A 15691-nucleotide genomic window follows, 5' to 3' on the forward strand; every position below is an offset into this window, starting at 1 on the left:
GTACACGTTTGAATTAATCGTTTGGTTTCTTGGTAAGAGTTCAAAGTACAGAATTCCTTTATAATCCCACCAAACTGACGGCATAATCTTTTTTTGGTGAATTTCAGCTTTTGGTGTCGTCTGGGCTGGTTCATCTTGCATCACCCACGATCTTTTCCCATTAACGTTGTTATAAACAATCCACTTTTGGTCACCAGTAATCAGTCGTTTCAGAAATGGATCAATTTCGTTGCGTTTCAGAAGCGAATCGCAGATGCTAATGCGTTGCGTCAAATGAATTTCCTTAAGTTGATGAGGGGCCCATAAATCGAGTTTCTTGACATAGCCAAGCTGTTTTAATTTTTTTTCAATGCACGTATACGATACATTGAGCTTCTTTGCAATCTCACGCGTTGTGCTATGACGATCTGAATCGATAATGGCCTCGACATGGATCTCATCAACTTTGACTGGACGGCCAGATCGTTGAGCATTTTTCAGTGAAAAATCACTAGAACGAAATTTGGCAAACTAATTTTGACAGCGCCTTTTTTTCAAGGCTTCATTCCCATATACGGCACATAACTTCTTGTGTGCTTGCGATGCGTTCTTGCCTTTTCAGAAATAATACAATAAAATGTGTCTGAAATGCGCGTCTTCCACTTTTAAATTGAGATAAAAACGAAACTAAATAACTAATCGATACAATTTTTTTAGTAAATTAAAGGCGGAACTCCAAACAACAAGAAAACAATATAGGTTAGGTGCTTTGAATACGTTGTCAAAACAAAAGAATGTGCTAAGACCACCTATTGAGAAAATCCGGAATCACTTAGTTGCCAACCCAATAATTTTAGATAACTATTATAATTCAGAATTCCAGGAATATCAACCTTTTATAAAACGTTAACTTCGTTTCGATTCTGTGATCGAAAATCGGAGACAAATCGAGGAATTCTTCTTAGGAAAGGGTCGCAGTAGCGGTCGATTTCGCAGCGGAGCCAAAAGGGCGATCCAGCAACGCAGTAACGAACTGTCTCTCGGCGGCGAGCATGCGGCAATTAATCAAGCCGCAATAAATTAATTGCCGCTCAGGCAGGAATTAATTACCACCCCGGCAATAATTATGGCTAACGCAGAAATAATTATCGTGCGCCACGGCAACGCGTTGATCCCTCTGCACGACGATAATCCGCTGGTAATTCGATACGTACGTATATCTCGATCGATCCCTGGCTGTCGCTACTCTTCTCTTTTAAATCGCTTTTAATTTCAATAAAAGGGTGTCCGTGATAAATAAATCGTTGGCAAAACCATTTCGATGTTGCAGCAGATTAATGCATCTGGAAGAAAGATCGCGACGCGAAATATCGCATCGCCAGCCACCGTTTCGCGCGCAGTTTTATCATCCTACCGACGCAAATGTCGTTTATTAATTGGAGCACCGATTAAGTCAAAGGGCTCGTGTATAAGATGGTCGAAGACGTTATTCAAAAACAATTCTCAATGCGATTCGTTTTATGGATTATGGTGCTTCGTTACGAAATGAAGTTTCCTTACACGAAGATTGCGGTGCCGGAAGAATTTTTGTTTGATGCGTTTTGGAATACATATGGCATGAAATGCAAAGTGAAACTGGTTCTCTAGAAAAATAAAGTGGAAGTTTACTCTGTGGAATATAAAAGATAATCTTTTTTCTTTATACATTTGGCGATTTGGAGGAAGCAACATAAGAAGTAAAAGAAATTATACAAATTCTCCCATAAATGCAAAACATATAGCTCTTAATTCGCACAGACATATTAAAAAGGTATATGTATACAAATGTGGCATGAAACATAGATAATATGTCGCTTATAATTTTGATAATAATATGTTTCATCTTCGCATTTACAGAGGCTGAGAGTCTACTAGTGTCAAATGGTTAGAAAATTAATATTATTTATTACACAGATATATAGATACATATAATGAAAGGTATAAAATATTTTCAGCATTAACAAGTTTGCAGGTTATAGAGTGAAACGTAGCCGAGAAAATTTTTATCAACAACGTGCACATTATAAATTTCAAAGTTACGTTAGAAATTTTTTTACGAGCTACAGAGATGAGAGTGAGGAATATCATGAAAATGCATTCCTAGGAATGGTTCAATATTTCAATCCTTGCGGTATCTCGCCGCGAATTCAAGCGTGTACTTCTGGACGTGCAACTTCCGGTCGGAGAAACGCATCGTTGCACGAGGGCGCAGCAGCGGCGAAAGAGGGTGCTAGAGGATTTTATCAAAATGAAATCTCCGAGGATAATAAATACTCGGTTATCGGGTTTAATCGAGTTATCATGCGATGTGGAAACGACGAGGTAGCTTCGTTGGCTAGGATCCATGAAAATAGGGTGTCTTTGATAAAACCGGAAGAATATCTATCGTTTCTGTATCAAATTATACTTAGAACATTCAGAAAAGATTTGGCTGCAAAGTTAATTTAAATTTGATTCCTATATTAATCTATAGTCTTTGAATTAGATTTCAAAGTAATCTAAACTATTCCTAATTTTTCTAACAATGTATATACTAATATACTCACAAGCTGAACATTGTTCTAGAAATAATTTTTAGATACTTACTTATAATATATACTTTATTCTTTAAAAAGATGAATCTGCAAAAATTTGGAAACTGCAACTGCATTCAAATATAAAGTATTTGTACTAATATTATTATAGGATTTATTTATTCAGAAATATTAGAAATTTGGGTTTCCAATGATTTCTATCCCAATAAGTTTATTGATAGATGGATCTATTTACAATGAATTAACCCTTAACGCTGCGACTTTTAATTATGCAACTTATTCTTATTATTATTAAGTGTCAGATTTTAAATGCTACAATAACGTGTAAATAATAATATTAAGTCATTCAAAATAATCTTTATTCATCTCAGAAGTAATATAATTTTGATTACAATATTTATATTAATTATAATTGAGTAATGTGTGGAATTTTTTAAAACATTCATTTGGATGCAAACCAGGTTTGCGTTCATAGGTCCCACAGTACTCACTGACGAGTACTATTTTTTATTTGTAAACAATTACCGATAACGAACCAAAAAATACATTTGGAGTAGAGCGTCGCACGTCTTAAGCTTGAGAGGCACGCATTAAGAATTAAACAGTTATTATTTAACGTGAACTAAATATAGTAACGTGCTATAACTAAGACAACTAAATTCACAACTCACAACTAATAGTTCGCAACTGATAACAACTCGGCAATTCTTTCTCGACTCAACTCACAACTCTTCACAACTCGACTTTCAACTTGCAACTCCTACAACTCGATTCTTAGTTAACGACAGCCGATTAATTCGTCTTTTTCCCTTAAGTATCCCTTTAAGCATGATCACGTACTACAATAATTATTTATTCTTCTTATACAATAGTTAGTTATGTTTTCTTCCGCGTAACTATTCGACTGAAGGACCAACGACACGTTGGGGGGCTGCTTGGTCCATTGAAGTTTCCCCAGACCCTTTTGGCCTGTTAGCACTTAGGCTTTCTTGCAACATTGTTTGTAGTTCAGCTGATATTTCTTAGGCAATCTGTCCACAATACTATATTATAGTTATGTTTTTATACGTCTCCCTAATTCTATTAATCTCTTCAATTATTCAAGTATCACATCCTCATTTGATATCACTTTAGCAATTTTGAAAATAAAAAAGATTATACCTGAGCCAGACAGATTTTCCAATATATTTGATTAGTGTTTAAATACATTTTATTAAAATTCATACTACAAATGAAGTAGTATATCAACAATACATCCAAATTCAATGCAATGTAGAGTGAATCTAAGCGAGCTAAATAACTATTGTAGTTCAGCTGATATTTCCTAGGCAATCTGTCCACAATACTATATTATAGTTATGTTTTTATACGTCTCCCTAATTCTATTAATCTCTTCAATTATTCAAGTATCACATCTTCATTTGATATCACTTTAGCAATTTTGAAAATAAAAAAGATTATACCTGAGACAGACAGATTTTCCAATATATTTGATTCGTGTTTAAATACATATTATTAAAATTAATACTACAAATGAAGTAGTACATCAACAATACATCCAAATTCAATGCAATGTAGAGTGAATCTAAGCGAGCTAAATAACTATATTTAAATTTTCCTCGATTCAATCGTTCATAATTATGGTTCAAATATATTTAAAAACTTAAAACTTGTTCAATTCGATCAGAATGGAAAGTAATCGCGGTGGCAATCGCAGGTAGTCGGGGAATCGGGAAACTGAGTACGTTGTGGTATTATATGCAGCCTTCGGTCGGCGATAATTCAGCAAACGTTGCCGCGCACAGACCTAACAGCGATTCCGGTCGGACATAACTTCCGCGAGCCGCTATCGCGGAACTCCACACCTCTACTTTATTAAGTGTACACACACAACGTGGTTCACCGGCCCAAGAGATACTCGATACGCAATGATACCGAGTGCCGAGTAGGTAAAGAGACGTTCGTAAAATAATGCACCGCAATCCATCGACTCGGTTTGCAACAAGTTCAAGAGCAAATCGCCAGGAAAGAACGAGTAATTGTAGAAGCTCGATTACTTCTCTGGATAATTACGAAATTATTGAACACTTTCGAGATTTATGGGACGGTACATTGTAAGATAACTTGGATAAAACTACTATCTGTTAATTTTTCTGAGATTTACATACATTCTATTTGAAACTTTTTACTTAACTACTTTATATCATCTTTATTTTCTATTAATAAAGTTGCTTTAATTTCAGCTATCTTGTCATCTGTGTTTCAGTTTTAGCATTAAGGATTACGTACTTTTGTCTTTATTCGCGTTTACTGTTGTAAAACAGAATTGTTTTTTTACCAAGTAATAACATCTAACAAACGCTTGGATATAATAATTACAACACTTTTAATTATGCAAAAATGTGCAAAATGCATATAGCATGGAAAATTGTATAAAATATTCAAAGTAAAATACTTCCTATAATATTCTTTCTGTTTAAATTCTTTAACTATATTTATAAAATATTGTATAAAATATTTAAAGTAAAATATTTATTTGCTATAATATTGTTATATTAATATTCCGTTAAAATTAATTAAATTAAAATTAATAAAAACTAATCAATTAATTAATTTTCGTTTAAACACTTTAACCATATTTATAAAATATTGTATAAAATATTTAAAGTAAAATATTTATTTGCTATAATATTGTTATATTAATATTCCATTAAAATTAATTAAATTAAAATTAATAAAAACTAATCAATTAATTAATTTCCGTTTAAATACTTTAACCATATTTGTAAAATATTGTATAAAATATTTAAAGTATAATACTTATTTGCTATAATATTGTTATATTAATATTCCGTTAAAGTTAATTAAATTAAAATTAATAAAAACTAATTAATTAATTAATTTCCGTTTAAGTTCTTCAACCATATTTATAAAAATATGAATTTTCATAAACATTTACAGTCTAAAAAGAATTGTCAGCTTTTAAAGCATGTACCGCTGCATCCAAATAAATTCAACTTGAAAGCTTCCCAACGAGCCAAACTTTCCTCCGCTCCAAAACGCCGAGACATCGTTCAAAAACGATTGTGTTTGCTGAACAACACATTTGTACGTTATTTTATCCGATATTCAATCGATAAAACGCGCCTCGTGCGAGTGTAATATACATTTACCTGTGCAAATACTCGGCAACCGTAGATAACGAGCGAAATATGGCATCGCTGATTTTCGTCAATCCTCGGGAACGGAATTTTTCCGTGCTCGCGTTTACCTTTGATTAAATCATTTCATCAAACATGTTCGACTGGTTCCCGCTATGATCTATGTATAAGCGAGATTACCGGTTCAGGAGAGAAAGAGAGAGAAAGAGAGTATTCGAGGCTGGTCGGCAGATAAAATCTGATGGATGCTCCTCGCCGATTCTCTTCGTGACGTATCTGCGGATATAACTCAAGGACCCTCGCGTGATTTCGCATGATTACCAGGAGCAGGATAATGAAAAAGTCCTGCGAGAAAAATACGATCAAGGCATTCGTGATCGAGTAAAAACGTTTCGATTGAGAAATGGTAAAATGGTAAATGATATAGAAACTTGGCACCTCTCTTTCACTCAGTTGAATTAACTTCATTGATAAAATTTTACTTGCCACAAATTACACTTGGCATTATATACTATATATTAGTAGATACTAGGAGATTGTGATAGAAAATTGGAACGCTATTCGAATGGAACAAATGGAAATTTGCAAGTTACAAATTGTTCGATTACCTTGTCTGACGTAGAATTGTAAAATTATAAAAAAGAAGTCTATAATCTATAACCGCTTTAAGGGGGTGTTGTGAATTAGAATGTTCTAAAACAGCGTCTTTTTGTGATTTTGTTTAGAGGGGAAAGAAAGAAATGAAGTTATTGAATTTTGAGCTATGGTTTTATATATATTTAACGAATACAAAAAATTTTCTTTTTAAATAAAAAAAAAATTATAACAGATTTTTAAGCAGATTTCTATTTCATGGGCGTCTTGTTGCTGCAGCTTTCAATCGGCGGGAAAGATCCACCTCGTAATTCTTGACTGAAACAAAAAACTAAAAAAGGATTAAATTATTAGATATTTTTCTTCTGGGTAAACTAAGCAACGGCAGAAAAAAGTTTATTTAAATAATTGTTATAACACCTTAAAGTTTATTTTTTTTTAAGACATTTTTTTTTTAAACCCGCCAAAATTTTTAATTTCACATTTTTTCTGCCGTTATTTAGTTTACCCAGAAGAAAAAAATATAATAATTTAGTCCTTTTTTGGTTTTTTGTTTCAGTCAAGAATTACGAGGTGGATCTTTCACACCGATTGAAAACTGCAGCCCATGAAATAGGCTTAGAAATCTATTATAATTTTCTTTTTTTTACTTTAAAAGAAATTTTTTTGTATTCGTTAAAAATATATAAAACCATAGCTCAAAATTCGATAACTTCATTTCTTTCTTTCCCTTTTAAAAAAATCACAAAGAAACGCTGTTTTAGAACATTCTAATTCAGGACACCCCCTTAATATTAGATACTTTTATGTCTCTTTTCTTCATATTTGACTATTCAATTATATTCTTTCGTTAGATTAGTTTATTTACATTCGAGGTTTTTATTTATATTCTCAATTTATTCGTTTACATTTCTAATTTCTTTCTTGACATTTCCAGTTTATTTAATTAAAATCCCTAATTGCTTAGTTTGCATTCTAAATTCACTTATCTACATTCTAACCATCTATTTACATATTCTATTCAATTACATTTTACTTGAAATCTTAAGGTTCTTTGAGCAGAAACATATACTTTAAACGACCACCATGACATATACCAATATTTCACCATAATTCAAAAGTCCATCGATATCAATCACCGATCATCGACTAATAAAACCTGTCGACAAATTGCAAATCAAACCACGCGACAGTGAATACTAATATCGTTGAAACAAACGGCCGGAACATGAACGCGTTCACGCAGATAGCTAATTCACTGGGACACATTTTTCACCGTGGACGTTCCTATAGCAACTTATTATCGTCGAAATCCGTATCAAACTGTGATATTGATCCGTTGGCACGTAATTACACGAGAAATCAGTCGACCACGAATTTCTTATAAGTTGCAATTTTCGTACAACGGCCACTCCCGTTTCAGTCATCGATACGGGTGGCCAATTTCGGCAACGAAGAAAACGTCCCTTCCGTCTGTGACGGAATTAACATTTCCAATAGACGCGTCGTAACCACAACTTTCCACGAAACTAGGCATTACAGACACATGTTGCGCCTTCAACGTCCACTCGACGCTATCATTTTCGCGATTACGCGGTTGATTTTTTCCTCATTAAGATGCTATCGTTTTTTAAGAATAATTGGCCAAGGCGATAGCGGTAAGACCGGCCCTCCGTTTCTCCTTCACTCGAGTATCGATTCCTTGAGTATATCGAGCAACCCATGCGGCATTAGCATGGAAAAGAAGGTGGCAATTTGCGTCTGATAAGCGGCCTCTCGTCGATTTAACGACAAGAAACGCCGCTCTATTGGTTCTTCTCCATTTTTCTAGCGCAGCCTGAAGTTTCTCTTGTCTTTTGTTTCCGCTTTCTTTTATCCCGATTCTCATCACCACTCATTATCCTCGGTTCCCTCGTTCAGGAATGGGAAGGTAGAATGTGATGAATAATTATGCGAAATGTACGTAAAGTCTCTCGTAAGTGTGTTAGAAAATAAAGCATCACGAAGTGGGTAATGAAAGTTTTTTAAATAGTAGGTATTCGATGTATTTTATAAATAATTGAGCAGCAACTAGAATAATTTATTTTATTTTATTTTTAAGGGGGTGTCCTGAAATAGAATGTTCTAAAACAGCGTTTTTTTGTGATTTTTTTTGGAAGGGAAAGAAAGAAATGAAGTTATTGAACTTTGGGCTATGGTTTTATATATATTTAACGAATACAAAAAAATGTTTTTTAAAGTAAACAAAAGAAAATTATAATAGATTTCTAAGCCTATTTCATGGGCTGCAGTTTTCAATCGGTGTGAAAGATCCACCTCGTAATTCTTGATTAAAACAAAAAACCAAAAAAGGACTAAATTATGATATATTTTTCCTTTGGGTAAACTAAATAACGGCAGAAAAAAATCTGAAATTAAAAATTTTGGCGGGTTTAAAAAAAAATGTGTTTTTCAAAAAAAATAAACTTTAAGGTGCTATAACAATTACTTAAATAAAATTTTTTCTGTATTCTATTTTAAATAAACATTTTTTTTAAGTTTAAAAAAATGGAAATTACTATTGATTACAATAATTGATTATTTATTAACTAATAAACTTATTTAAATATATATATATTAATATGAAATATATTACAAAATCAATTTTTTAATCAAAAATAATCTTTAAATAACAATTTAATTAACCAATCAATGAATTTATAAAAATTAATCTTTAAATATATAAATATTATCTAACTATCGTATTTATAATCGATCCTTACAAAATCAATTTTCGAATTCAAATTATTTATCTTCGATAATGACGTATAATAATAATTATTCTATTTTAAATGAACATTTTTTTTAAAGTTTAAAAAAATGGAAATTACTATTGATTACAATAATTGATTATTTATTAACTAATAAATTTATTTAAATATATATATATATTAATATATAATAAATTAAAAAATCAATTTTTTAATTAAAAATAATCTTTAAATAACAATTTAATTAACCAATCAATGAATTTATAAAAATTAATCTTTAAATATATAAATATTATCTAACTATCGTATTTACAATCGATCCTTACAAAATCAATTTTCGAATTCAAATTATTTATCGTCGATAATAACGTATAATACGTATCGGATGCAGCCTCTCATTACATCACGAACTAATCCACTCGTTGCCTTCAAATACCATTACCGCAAATTAGCCGGGAAAACAAACATATAATCCTCTAAACGAACAAATACCCACACTCCCTCCCGTCTAGTTGTCTGGCATTCATCCGGATGCGGTGTACAATTAAAATCTACGGGTCAGCTGTCTGGCCAACTGCGTCGACTCGGTAAATGGGAGAAGCTGCCTACGAATCGGAATTCGTCTTCCACTCATCTGCTGTGCCTAATAATAAGTAGATTCTTTGGGAATACTAACAAATTACATGGACGCTCGTTAACACACGAAAATGTAAAGTAACACGTGTTAACAAAATTTATAGAGGGAATCCTTGCTAACGAATTTAGATACACTTGATCGATGATTTTTAAACCGGTCGAAGAACTTTAACTTTTTAATCTTCGACCAGTGGAATGGGACATTGTCACTTTGAATTTTTCATTTTCCTTTTTTCACGAAGCATTGGATGCTTCATCAACATTAACCCTTTACGCAACCGAATAATTATCATTTTGTCTGTCAAAGTCAATTATCATCTTGTCTATCTAAGAGTTAGTTATCATTTTGTCTATCGAAAAATCATTTTGTCAACCGAAGAATTTTATATCCGTCAGTCAATTGTCAATATCGAAATCGAGTAATTTCGAGTTCATTTCCCTTTTTTCATGAAGCATTGGATGCTTCATCAACATTAACCCTTTACGCAACCGAATAATTATCATTTTGTCTGTCAAAGTCAGTTATCATCTTGTCTATCTAAGAGTTAGTTATCATTTTGTCTATCGAAAAATCATTTTATCAACCGAAGAATTTTATATCCGTCAGTCAATTGTCAATATCGAAATCGAGTAATTTCGAGTTCATTTCCCTTTTTTCACGAAGCATTGGATGCTTCATCAACATTAACCCTTTATGCAACCGAATAATTATCATTTTGTCTGCCAAAGTTAGTTATCATCTTGTCTATCTAAGAGTTAGTTATCATTTTGTCTATCGAAAAATCATTTTGTCAACCGAAGAATTTTATATCCGTCAGTCAATTGTCAATATCGAAATCCAGTAATTTCGAGTTCATTTTCCTTTTTTCACGAAGCATTGGATGCTTCATCAACATTAACCCTTTACGCAACCGAATAATTATCATTTTGTCTGTCAAAGTCAATTATCATCTTGTCTATCTAAGAGTTAGTTATCATTTTGTCTATCGAAAAATCATTTTGTCAACCGAAGAATTTTATATCCGTCAGTCAATTGTCAATATCGAAATCGAGTAATTTCGAGTTCATTTCCCTTTTTTCACGAAGCATTGGATGCTTCATCAACATTAACCCTTTACGCAACCGAATAGTTATCATTTTGTCTATCGAAGAGTCAGTTATCATCTTGTCTATCGAAGAGTTAGTTATCATTTTATCTATCGAAGAATCATCATTTTATCAACCGAAGAATTTTATATCCGTCAGTCAATTGTCAATATCGAAATCGAGTAAACTTTGAATAAATCATTACATATTGTTAATTTATTTTCGAACAACTTTAATCCTCTCCCGTGCCAGTATTCCCGCACATAGCAGGTTAGTTAGAGCTTATTGCCAGTTGCATTAAACGTCAGTTAACGCTACCTTCTCGTCGGCAACGAAATAGAACGTAACAATATATACGGACATAATTTTTGGTGAGTGTGCTGAGTGTGATTCGACATCAGTTTCCATCTCAGGAGCTCCTTTGTCGAGTTCCACTCGACATTCTTTCATGTCCATCTCTTTGTGCGAAAGAAAAGCAGAATTGCATTATGGAAATTGTTTCAAGATATATCATACGTTTAAAAATTACAAAATACAAGAATAGTGTGAATAAAACTGGTATTTAATTTCTTCTTTCCTTTATTTATTTAAATTGTCTTATTTTTTAGTGAAAGTAAATTTCAAGTAAAACATTTAAAAGCGTTGGAAGCTGCTGAAATTGAAATAAAATTCCGAGTACAAAGGGTTAATGAGCATGTCTTTTGCACATAATCTTTTATTACAACATGATATTAAGATCTGATAGTGTCTCATGATCTATCGGTTTGATTATTCAAGTACAAAGTTAAGTACAAAGATTTTGAAGAAAAGTCAATTTCAATATCAGAATATTTTAACAGCAGATAGAGTTCTTTCGATCGGCTAATCTTCAGCATTTTAAAGTTACAAAATTAACATGTTTTCCGAAAATGTGGTAGATTAATTTTTTAATCTACCGCCATTACTTTGATTTATTCTGCACACAGAATATTTCCATCGTTATCAGTCAATTCGTTGGTCGCGCAAACATCGTCGATAGATTTTCTGAGCGTTCCAATCCAAGTCACTCCCACTCTTTAATTTCCATAAATGACAATTTCCACCGGAGGAAGCCGTAAAAGGTTTTGCACGCACCTTCGCGAACACGTCGGACAGATACTATCCCAGTTGGATTCGGTCGGATTAGCATAAGTTTCCGCGTTCTCTCGTGGAAAAGGCGCGTCATGAATCCGGAATTACTCGGTAATAAATTTTACTTTTCTGAACGTGGGCAGAAAGGAAAAAAAGACGCGTGAGAGAGAACCGATATTGCGACAAGAGGTAGACAATCTTAATAAGCGAATGGGAATGCGACCTCCATCACGATGAGTTTATAATTTCATTAAACATTAACACTTTGGCTGTCACGTTGGTCATCGGTCACCGGAGTGCTTGAACTTACAATTGTAAAAATTGGATGAAAATTGACAGTTAGGGCATTTTGAATACGACCGATAAATAGAAGATACTTTGAAATAAAAATTGCCCCATTGAACAATTAAACATTTTTATTAGAATGATAATAAAAAAAAAAAAATGAAAACAAATTTTGCATCTAATGGTGCACTGTGTTAAAACACTGTGACGTCCTGGGCGAAACATGTGATTTCGGCGTGGCAGTCAAAGTGTTAAGAAAAAATGAAGCATTTGCATACAGTTCCCTACAAAAGTCTTTACATATAAACATATAAACAAAACGATGTTTTTCAAATGACACATTTATTTATTAACATAGAAAAAAATAGCCATCTTAATCGTTAAAATAGGAAACAGTAGTGGTTTTAATTTTAATAAAATTCGCTTTCCTATAGACTGTACGAAAACTTTGTGGCTAATTATCGTAATCTATATTCACGATCATTCATCTACTTTTTTTTTTATTTGCGTTTATTTTACAATCAATTCTCGTTAGAGAATTTTAAGTAAATTTATTTAACGTGGTACTACGACATGATTAATAAGTGCTTATAGTATGTTTGATTCTATTTGAATCTAGTGCTTAGGTCTAAGGTGTAATGTCTTTTTAGCCTGCGGAATTCATCTACTTGAACTTGTTATAGTGAAATTTTTAAATTCTCGTTCATGCCATGTATTAATTCATAAACGCACTTGCATGTTATATTCACCAGCCTATTTCTCACAAAAAGATTCTATAAATAAATATTATATAGCAACATACTTTGAAGGAAGTTTATGACAATTTTCCTTACTTTTCAATTTATATAATACAATTGATTAATTTTATCACATATCTGATCATCTCTATCAATTGGAAACAGCATCAACATGATATCAAAAACGCTTGCATACATTTGATGATCGAGGAAACCCGAAATCTTTAAACCCGCTATTTTAAAAACTTCGATACTTCTACTGTATAAACATTATCCTTATCGGCATTATTGGATCTTCATCGATTACCACCGCTACCGTTTCTCTCAGATAATCTTCTCACACAACCCGTACTCTCTCTAATCTTCTCAAGAAGCAATCAGTCGATCACGAAACAGGTAGAAAGGGTACGGCTTGTGGAAATCGCTGGTAAAACTCACGAAGGAAGTTACGTGTCACGGATCGATGTTGACGCACTTAAACTTCACCTAACCGACGATTTACGAGCTGACATTTTTCTTTTTTTTTTTTTTTCTTTTTCTTTCGCTGCCTCCTATCCGCTGAAAGATCGGCCCATAATGAGGCTTAACGATCGCCCCGAGAGCACGTTGACGCGCACCCAAGCTCCTCACGAACCCGACGAAAAATGAATACGTGATTCACGGCGCGCATGCACGCCACCGTTCTCCATCGCGGAGGAAAAACCGGCGCGGGGTGAATCGATATTCGCGGAGCTAACGTCCGTTTCTCTGCAAAGCTGGACGCGTCTGCATCTCTGGCTCTTTTTCCCCTCCGCTTCCACGTCTGCACTCGCCATTTGTATTCCGTTTCGATTTTTCTCTCATTAACCCCCGTAAGTATTTCTACTTTATCTGTTAATTTCAGCGGGCCACATCTGCTCATGTTAAACTAGTACGGAACATAAATTTCGCTCGCGACATTATGGAAAAGTATGGAAATTGTCCGAGATTTTATAGGTACGGAGAAACATGAAAACCGGCTTAATCCCCTTCTTCCATTTTGTCACAGCTGTATTTCTTCAAAAATCTTCTTTTTTGGAATACTTTACTCATAAGAAGTGTGAAATACGCAAAGATAGTGGGGCGATTACTTTAAACAACTGTGCGACATAATGTAGGTATTTCCGGTTTCTTTGAATAATTACAATAAAAATGAAAACGAAATTATTTACATGCGCCCCTAGTGATGTTCTCAAAGCGACCGTTAAAGATTAATAATCGTTTAACAATTAGTACACAAGATTCAATGATTGTAATATAGCATTTCTTCACGTACCTAAATGTATCAAGAGACGCGTTAGACTACTTAGAATATTCTAAAACAAGAAGAAAAAAAAAAAAAAAAAACGGAAAGATATATTTCTTGTAATTCCAATTTAATCCGAATCACACAACAGCCGACTACTTTGTTACTCAAACGGGTTCAACTGTGGAATTCGCCTACATCGTTTCTCGATTCCATTCGATTGAATATGTATGAGAGTGATGAGGCATTGCTCGAAAATACAGAAGAAGAAAGAAGAAAAATGTTGCGCCGATGCGGAGTCGCTTAATAATGCACGCGAGATCCGTTCGAGACATTAGGCTCGTTCCCCTATAACTCGCCGCTAAAGATGAAATTGGATAGATAGGTCTGTACAATGTTTCGAATGGTTACAACGGTGTATTACCGTAATAGCGGCGATCATAGGATCGTTGCCGCGGTTCCGCCGCGATTGATTTATCCAGTAGCCGAGAAACGATCGTAACCACGAAAGAACGTTTCGTTTCTATTCTTCGAAGAAGGAACAGACGAAGACCTAGAGGTTTGCAGCATCGGTCAACGAGAGCTCGTAGCAATAACAAGAAAACACGAGACGATTAATAGAAAAGAGAAAGAACGGAGCAACGGATCGAATTGGCGAAGACGAACTCTCGGTTCGCGGGAGACTGTGCGAGGAAAGCGGCGAGTGTTCGAACGGAGGAAAAAAATATACGAGCAGGAGGAGAAGGAACCCCCGGGGGTAAGAGAAGCTTAAACGTGGTAGGAGCTAAGAGCCGGATCATCTAAGAGCAGATAGAGGAATCAGAAAGAACAGGCAGAACGTGCTGAAGACAGAGGAGAGGACGGTGGTGGAGCGAGATAAAACGAGAAGGGTTAAAACTGGGAAGAGAGGCGAGGAGAGACGACGACAATCTGGAAAGCCAAACGCGATAATGTCTGGAGGGGATAAATCGACCACGAGCAGGAAGAAGATGAACACCGTCCGACTAAAAAGGACAAGCGAACAGGGGCAGCGTACTGGATCACCGGACGAGCGGATAAAGGAGCCGAAGAAGTAAAACGGAGAACGTTTCGTCCAGGTAGAAGAAAGAGGTAAGAATTACTTAACGAAGAGAGAAAGACAGGATACCTACGGATATACACGAAGAGAGACCAGAGAGACGGGAGGTTTGCGACTGCGAGTTGGTAAGTGGGGACACGATGCAGCGGAGGTTCGATGTTGAGAGAGGAACGGAGACCGTCGGGAAAGGTGTTCGAACGAAAGGAAGAGGGAGAAGTTGGCTTGAAGAGGGGAAACCAGGTTCTCAGTTGCCTATCAGCAGTTGCTTTTATGGAGTGGTGGAAAGCTGGGCGTTACACGGTGCGGAGTTCTCGCAGCAGCCGGCAGATGTCGAATGGTCGCGCCCCTAGACAGGGTCTTCACCCCTGAAAAGGTCAGCTCAGGGGCGTAGCGGCCGTGGAATCGACGCCCAGAAACGCCCATCGTCGACCCTCCCGC

The 15691-nt window shown here is 34.6% G+C and overlaps 1 long non-coding RNA gene across 2 annotated transcripts; it reads left to right on the forward strand.

Annotated features, from left to right (window-relative positions):
- On the forward strand, positions 1-2531 carry LOC139988079 (uncharacterized). 2 transcript variants are annotated; one of them, XR_011800023.1, is made up of 4 exons: positions 1-1189; positions 1310-1789; positions 1876-1902; positions 1974-2531. It is a non-coding gene; the product is annotated as an uncharacterized lncRNA (long non-coding RNA). The 2 variants fall into 2 exon arrangements; XR_011800024.1 differs by having other exon boundaries at positions 1313-1789.
- The last annotated feature ends 13160 nt before the right edge of the window (positions 2532-15691 follow it).

The sequence above is a fragment of the Bombus fervidus genome, chromosome 6 (assembly GCF_041682495.2).
Source record: "Bombus fervidus isolate BK054 chromosome 6, iyBomFerv1, whole genome shotgun sequence".
In the NCBI taxonomy this organism is placed as follows: Eukaryota; Metazoa; Arthropoda; class Insecta; order Hymenoptera; family Apidae; genus Bombus; species Bombus fervidus.